Source organism: Pongo abelii, chromosome 10 (assembly GCF_028885655.2).
Source record: "Pongo abelii isolate AG06213 chromosome 10, NHGRI_mPonAbe1-v2.0_pri, whole genome shotgun sequence".
Lineage (NCBI taxonomy): Eukaryota > Metazoa > Chordata > Mammalia > Primates > Hominidae > Pongo > Pongo abelii.
The window spans coordinates 88,438,493-88,446,540 of record NC_071995.2 but is presented as its reverse complement, the minus strand read 5'-3'; the positions used below and the strand labels follow the sequence as shown (position 1 = coordinate 88,446,540).

Here is an 8,048-nt window from a genome sequence, read left to right as displayed (position 1 = left end):
ATAATTCCAAGGATATAGTCAAAATCAGTAGCAAAATAAGATTTGATTTCTAGGGATTCACTTTAGAGCTAAATGTGTTGGAATAATTTGGAAAGTAAATGATACTGCATTTTTAAAAGATATCATCATTATTTCAAATCTTCTTCTCATTTTTCCAAATGGCGGTATTTTATTTCAGGTGCTCATCTTTTGGCTTCCTTTCTTAAATCTGAAAACTAAGCTCCCCATTTCCATGTGCACCATTTCCTCAGCCCACTTTAAAGCAAAGTCAAACTGTTTTCTAAAACCTTACTTGTTAGCCTGGATTTTTTATAAAATTTTCTTAAAATATTTAAAAAGTTTTGGTAGACAGAAAAAAAATAACTCCTCAAATATATATTCCATTTCTAATCCTCAGAACCTGTGACTATCACTTTATATGAAAAAAGAGTGAGAATTACCTTATATAGCAGAAGACCTGATTAGGAATGTTGAACAGGAGCATTATCCTGTATTATCTGGGTTGGTCCTAAATGCAATCACATGGACTCTTATAAGAGAGAAGCAGGCCGGGCGCGGTCGCTCACACCTGTAATCCCAGCACTTTGGGTGGCCGAGGCAGGTGGATCACGAGGTCAGGAGATCGAGACCTTCCTGGCTAACAAGGTGAAACCCCATCTCTACTAAAAATACAAAAAAATAGCCGGTCGTGGTGGCGGGCTCCTGTAGTCCCAGCTACTCAGGAGGCTGAGGCAAGAGAATGGCGTGAACCTGGGAGGCGAAGCTTGCAGTGAGCCGAGATCACGCCACTGCACTCCAGCCTGGGTGACAGAGCGAGACTCTGTCTCAAAAAAAAAAAAAAAGAGAAGCAGAGGGAGATTAGACACAGACACTCAGAGGAGAAGACTATGAAGACAGAGCAGGGAGCGGTGCAGCCACAAAGAAAGAAATGCCAACCACCACCAGAGGAAGAAGTAGAGGATTCTCCCCCTCCCCACTCTGGAGGTAGACAACACTCAATTTTAGACTTCTGGCCTCTCGAACTGTGAGAGAGTAAAATTATTCTTTAAACCACTAGATTTATGGTAATTTGTTACAGCCGCCACAGAAAACTAATACAATAGGTAAAAACACAGGAAACAAAGGAAACAAAAAGATGTAATAAAAAAAAACAGTCCCCCTCCAGAAAAAAATAAATATATCTTTTTCTATTGATACCTATCATTTACCAAGCACCTGCTGGATAGGTGCCAGAGAAGGATTTACATGCTTTATACACATAATCCTAATGCTTACCAAAACCCAGCAATGTAAATGTGATTATCCCCATTTTGCAGATGAGAAAAATTGACTGGCCCAAGGCCACATACAGTGAGTAAACAGAATTCCTCAGATTCAACCCAGATGCATTCGACTCTAAACTTTCCACTGTTCTGGCAACACTCTGCTGCATCCCATACTTCTCTTTTTAGCCTCCCCTTTCTGTCCCTGTCAGCCCTCTCTCCATCCAATTGCAGAGCATACTTGCAACTGTTTATTTTGCTCTTAACTAGTTGCAAATATTTCCTTCCAAATGCCCAGGAGCCAACCAATTGCATTCCTGGCATTTGTAGGAAACACAAATCATAAAAATAAACCATTAGGCAATATGCCTCAAATACCGTGGCCTGTAATCTTTTTTTTTGAATCTCTTGAATTCCTATGTCCGGGCCCTATGCTATCTAGACAGGTTGCTTGCTCCTCTACACCACACCAACCCCCATTTACCCCAGATCAGACACATTTCCAGCAACTCCCTGGTTTCCAGGGCTACAACCTTGTTTGGATAAAAACCGAATTTGAGATTACCAACAAGATCTTATCCATCCTGCTAAGCTCTCTCTTTCTCCCAGTCTCATCTACTCCCCCGTATCCTTTCCACTGGTTCATCCATCCCTGATCCACTATAATTTAGGCCTCAATGTGTTTTCCCAGGGCAAGAAATCACTAACAAAATCTCATTCTCTCCGAGACTTATACATGTATATATATACACAAACCATGGCTTTAGCAGGTATTTATTTCTTGAGGCACAAAAAGACAGTTGTACAAAAATAAAAACATTAATTTCTATATTGTTAGAATAACCTAGGACACAAACCCCTCTTTCTCCTAATGGTGGGAAAGGAATACTGCTCCTCTCCATCCTCACCCAGATGACTTTCTCCTTTCTGCTAGGAGAGATCTAAATTCTCAGGGCTTATGTATCATCCTGGCTTAGAGGCAGGAGCTTCTGGTCTGAGAGTCCTCCTCTGGCCTGGCCTGTGTAGTTCAGCCTCCAGGTCTTAGGTTTTAGCCCAGGAGACAGATGGTAATAGGGCTCTGTCTCCAGACTCAAGCATCCATCAAGCTTTGCTCAGGAAGCTCAGTTGTCTTGCTGCTCTGCTCCCCTTCACCCCTTACTAAAACTGCTGATCCTCTGAGACCCTCTAGCCTGGATCTTGACCATTGAGGCCTCACCTCCCAATCACCCCGCTAACCCCTGGCAGACAGACATCTCACAGTTTTCAATTATAGTTTAAATCCCCTCAGGCACAATGTTTCAGGTTTCCTAGATGCATCCAGGGAGGAAGGGGTTTGAGGGTGAGGCAGAGGAAGGGGTGACTCAGACCCTTCTGTGTGAAGTAGCACATCACCATCTCCATCTACTAAGGCAGCCCCACATGGATATAGAGTCTGGAAGGTGTCCCCTTCCGGAATTCCAGACAAGAAGCAGAGCAGCATGCCAGTCCCTCCTATTTTTAGAACCCTTCACCCCTCTGGGGGACTTAATCTCCTGCTCCAGGCTTCAATTGCAGGGGGACAAGGAGGAGGACCCTCTCTAGCATCCACACTCAGGCTTTTCATTGACTATCCTCCCAGAGCTCCTCCCTTAATTAAGCCTAGCAAGAACTCAAAAGTCCTCTTCATGAGGGAAGGAAAGCTGCCCCAAAGGCGTGGTGAATCCTCCATATTCTCTGGTTCAGGGTAGAAACTCAGCACCTCCACCTACTTGGCTTTGCTCTTGGTTTATCATATGAAGTTTTAAAATTTCAATGAAACATTTTTTCTTCCAAGGGCCTCCTAAAAGTATATTGGCTTTTAGAGTATTCTGTGTCTGTGGTGGTGGACTTCAAAAAAGGAGACAAAACTTGAGGCCAAGTGAAAACGACTTTGTCCATGCGGTTGTATCTGCATTTCTTCAAAAGCAGTAAATGTATTGCTCCAGTGCATGGAGGAACTTGGCATATAATTAGAAATTACTAGCAATGAAAGATGCACCACTGAGTTTTTTACAGGCACTATTTTGCAACATTATGCAAACACCATAATCTAGGTTTATACTATGGTTTACAATTTTATAGATTATTATTGTAATGGTGCGATTTAGCAATATCTTTGAAAAATAGTGCTTACTTTTGTTTAGTTTTGAAATCAAAACTGCACATTTATTTGCTCATTTTTATTTCAAAATTGAATAATTTAAAGTAGTTTACACATTTAAAATCTGATGTGATATGGCATATCAGGACTAGTAACACTGCTCACAAAAAACCTGTGTATTTTGCAGACTTCTCTATTATTTTTACATTTTGTCACATTTTATTGTTGAAATGTTATAATAACAATACTTGAGAATGAAATTTTAGAGTTACTCTTGGCTCCATCATCCTATGAGGCTAAGAGGATATGCTATAAATTACTAAACTAATTCCATCTTATTGGATATTAACTTTACTTTTTTAACTATACATAGTTTTGGATGATGATGCAATAAATAACTTTGCGTGCACATATTTTCTTTATTACATTACTTACTTGAGATCAAATGCCAAGATTTCAATTACTGAGTCAAAGGGCAGAGTTGGCACTAATCAATGTCTTCACAAGCACAAAGGTTACTTCAATGCCTTTCCTTGCTAAACTCAGTGCCCTTTAATGCTACCTATGAGTTTTTTATGAAGCTAAGATTACTACAATAAAACAAGTTTTTATAAAAGTCTTTACTTCTTTCATGGTAAAGTGACCTTTTTATGTTTACACAATATATCATAAAACAACCTCAGAAGTTCAATAGATCTAAACTCAGTAACCTATAATGTTATCTGCAATCATTTTTTTCTGACTGTTTCAGGGTTCAGGGGAACTTATTGACACATAATACAAGTCAAAGTGCAATATGAGACATGTTACGCATGTGGCTTCACATGCAGATAAGGCATTAGTATGAAAATAAGTACACCTTAAAATAGGTAGCAAATTATAAAATGAGGTTGCTTTTATAATTTATTATATTGAGCTTGTAGCATTATGGTAAATATTAGACCTGAACAACCAAGGAAAGCACTGATAGAGAGGGGGCGGGGGGGCTTCAAATAGAAAGACTTCTTAGAAATTTTAAACCTTGCTCTTTATATCGAGGCTTTCCTAGAACTTTAAGAATGTTTTTAAGCTTACCTTCGTTATGCAAAATGATTTTCACGTATATCTGAATCTACTGAAAAGAAGTAAAAACCAATGTCACAATGTCATTAACACTGTTATTTCAGAAATATATTTATTGGTTCCTAGTAGTCTGTGAAGAACAAAGCAGATCAAACTAGCAAGTTATTAAATTGCTACAGTTACTACAGATACTATCCATTTCAGTAGCTAAGAGGCATGTAGATATACTAAACAATGTGAAGGAGGTATTTTATGCCCAGTGGAATGAATTCTAGGAAATTGAGCTCAAGAAAACCGAATTAACATCTGAGTTCTACTACCAAGGATGAGACCTTTCCTCTCCCTGCACTTCAGTTTGGACATCTACAACATAAGGGACACGGCTGTGCAAGACCTTTCCAAGCCTTGTAATATTATCATTCCACAGAAAGGGCAGCAGCAGCAGCACTACTCCAGCATGAAAGGATTCAATGACAATAACCAATGTAACAGTAATTATCACGTAATTATAATGCAAACCTCTTCACAGTTAACCAAATGAGCAGTATACACAGACGTCCTTTTACCCCTCTCTTAAAGTATGATCAGTGGCAGGTGTAGCTAAATATTCACAGCATAAAAATCTGTATCATGTTTTTATACTTAGTGACCAGCAAATTATTGGATGGCATTACTACCTAGCCCAATCATTACTTTATGACCCTCTAGGAATATTTTTTTCTTTCTTTCTAAGTCTGCTTGCTAGGGAGAGGAATTTTTTTTTAACAAAACCCAGGAATGGAACTCTGAAGACAAAAATTACATTAAATTAAAAATTGATTGCAAAATCATAAGATCACATCATTTGCTTTCCTCACCCTTTTTGTTTCATTTCGGGTTCTGCCTCCTTTGTGAAGCCTTTTCTGATGTTCCCAAGTCAGAAGTGAGATCTCTCCCCCTCCACCCCCACACCTCTCTTCTGTAGTTCTACCTTCTTCAAGGACCTTATCCTAACTTCAAAGCACATAGCTCTCTCTCTCTCTCTTTTTTGGTAGCAGTGGGTAAATACTTGTCCTAATGTCTCCTACTAGATTTTAAGCTCTTTCTGAGGATAATTTTTTTCTTTTATTATCCACATATTGCTCATAATACATAGTATCTTAACAGTATTATGTTACTTGTTGACTTGAATCAATGATAATTTAATTAATTAGCTCCATATTATTTTACTTCCTATAACAGTATTTATATGATTGAGGCTGATATCAAGCCACCCTGATAGGTCTAAGTGCATGATTATACAGGAGCCTACAATAAAACCATAGTTTTTTGTTTTTTTTTTTTATTCTCATGGAACATCTGGACAACATAAGCTGTGGGTTTGAAGTCATGGGAACCATGAAAACACTTGTGCCGATTCACAAAGATGATCCCATGATGGACCTCTCAAAAAGAGTTTATATTCCTAGTACTCCTTACAGATTGTCCCCTTGCAGAAGCACAGGAATAGCAGGTTCTATATAGCTCTACCAGGTTGGAAAAGTGCATATGCCCTAATCTGCTGCCCTCACAAAAACGGTTTTGTCTATCCTGAATTTTAGGGTCTACTCTTTTTAGGCCTCTCTGCCCTATGATATCTGGATAAGCAGGGACCTTGGAGGCACTATTCTCATGAAGAATAGCCCCCAAAAGACCTCAAAGACTACAGGTAGCTTAAAGATAAAATCAGGGCCACTAGTTTCTAATCATAACACCACTTATAGGAATGTGTTATCCTTACATAAGTCAGCACAAGTCAAAATCATAAAGCATTTTAAGTCATTAAAATTATACTTTGCCTTTAGCTATAGTGTTGGACAAAACTGGATTAAGATATTTTGCATAAATAACTCTAATAAAGTCATTGATTTAAAATATCCAATTTTTGTTTTGCAGATAAAAGCATATAATGAGCCAATAAGAACAAAATAACATTTACTATCAAATATAAAATATCATGTTCAAAAATGCTTGCAAAACTCTATGGCTTTACATAAATAATAACTCACCCTGCAGAATGTTGTATGTGTTTTGCACTTAAAGAGTTAATCTATGGTTTTATAAAATCTCTTTTAATCTGCTTCAGTTATATTTTAAGTATCACTTTCAACAAGTCAAATAAAAACAAACTCTGACAAACTTGTCTGCCACACTTGGCCCAAAAATTAAGCCAGTAAAAGTTTTCAGATTGTTTAAAAACTATTCAACCTACTGTGCATATTTCCTGAGTTGTGAGTTGACAAAATGCTAGGAAGGTTAGTGCCATATGGTCCATGTACTAATGGAGTTAAAATACAGATAAAACGAAAGTCCTTTGCCATGTATTTGTTGCCAAGTAGCTTGATGAATCTATATTCTATTGTTCAACTTGATCACATTGGGGGCCATGCTTCTTACTTCTTTTGAATCTTAAAAGCAAAATGAAGTTATCGATAAAGGTTAGATAATGTTGGTTAAATGAAAGAATGTAATATAGCTCAGAAAATAGAAAGAAAATCTAATTAAGACTAAGCCACAAAATATTTGTAAATATTGAGAAATGTCTCTGATACATAACTCTATCTATACCTATATAAATTCTCTTAACCTTCAAAATTCAGCTCAAGCTTACATCTTCTACACATCCCTCCTGACTTCCTCTCTCCAAATTCCTACAACACATAAACTCTAGAAACTATACAACTTAGAAAAATTAGACAGGTGTGATATTAATTGTTCTTCCTTGCTCTGTCTTGTCCTGTCTCCACCTCCAACAGAGATTGTAACTCTCTTGAAGGGAAGCAGTGGTTCTTCTGTGTGTCCTCCAAAGTGACTAGTAGTGTACTCAGCACAGAGTGGGTATTCAATTGAATTCAACAAATTACAAAGATGATGTATAACTTAACATTCCTGAGGAGAGCTCTCATTTTGTTAAAATGCACTCCCTATTATCTCAGCTATTGATATTTTCAATATTGAAAAAGCATATGCTCAAGGGATACCTATATATTTGCAGTAGATACTAGTAGAATATTCACGTGACTTTAATGACTACCTAAGGTCTATGCCACCTAAGATGCATCATGACACAAATATAAGGGGTGGGAGAGAGATATAATTATAAGCTCCAGGTGTTTAGATGCATTTTCTTGTGTGCAGCTGCTATTATCTCTACTTATCATTGACGTGTCATTTTACATTCTGGCAGCAATGATTATTCCTAATTATATATGGGAAAATAAATTGTAATATGTATTTAATACAAACACTCTGTCATTTGGGTAGTCATGTCAAATGGTTAATCATGTTTAAAACTAACAGGAACAGATTAGGGAGCAAAAATATGCTATGAAAAGACAGCCCTCTTTTTCCATAATCTTGATTTAAAATTTAATCTAAAGGTCAGAAAAATGGTTTCAAGACACACATTAATATTTTTACCAAAGAACAGTTTCTCCTTGGAACACAAAGAATTCTTTTGAATCAGAATATCTCTGCAAATAAGAGTCTCTTCCTTGTGAGACTCATCTCTCATGTTCAACCTCTTACTTCTGCCCCATGGTAGGACAAGGCAAAAAAAATCCATCATTTCAGCTACAACTCAGCCA

General features: G+C 37.5%; 1 long non-coding RNA gene across 1 annotated transcript in view; it reads right to left on the bottom strand.

Annotated features, from left to right (window-relative positions):
- Nucleotides 1–5,164: 5,164 nt before the first annotated feature.
- Nucleotides 5,165–8,048, bottom strand: part of LOC134759471 (uncharacterized) — a 166,114-nt gene continuing 163,230 nt past the window's right edge. The window contains exon 4 of the long non-coding RNA XR_010135693.1: nt 5,165–6,869. This is a non-coding gene — a long non-coding RNA (uncharacterized LOC134759471). The remainder of the gene's footprint in view (nt 6,870–8,048) is intronic.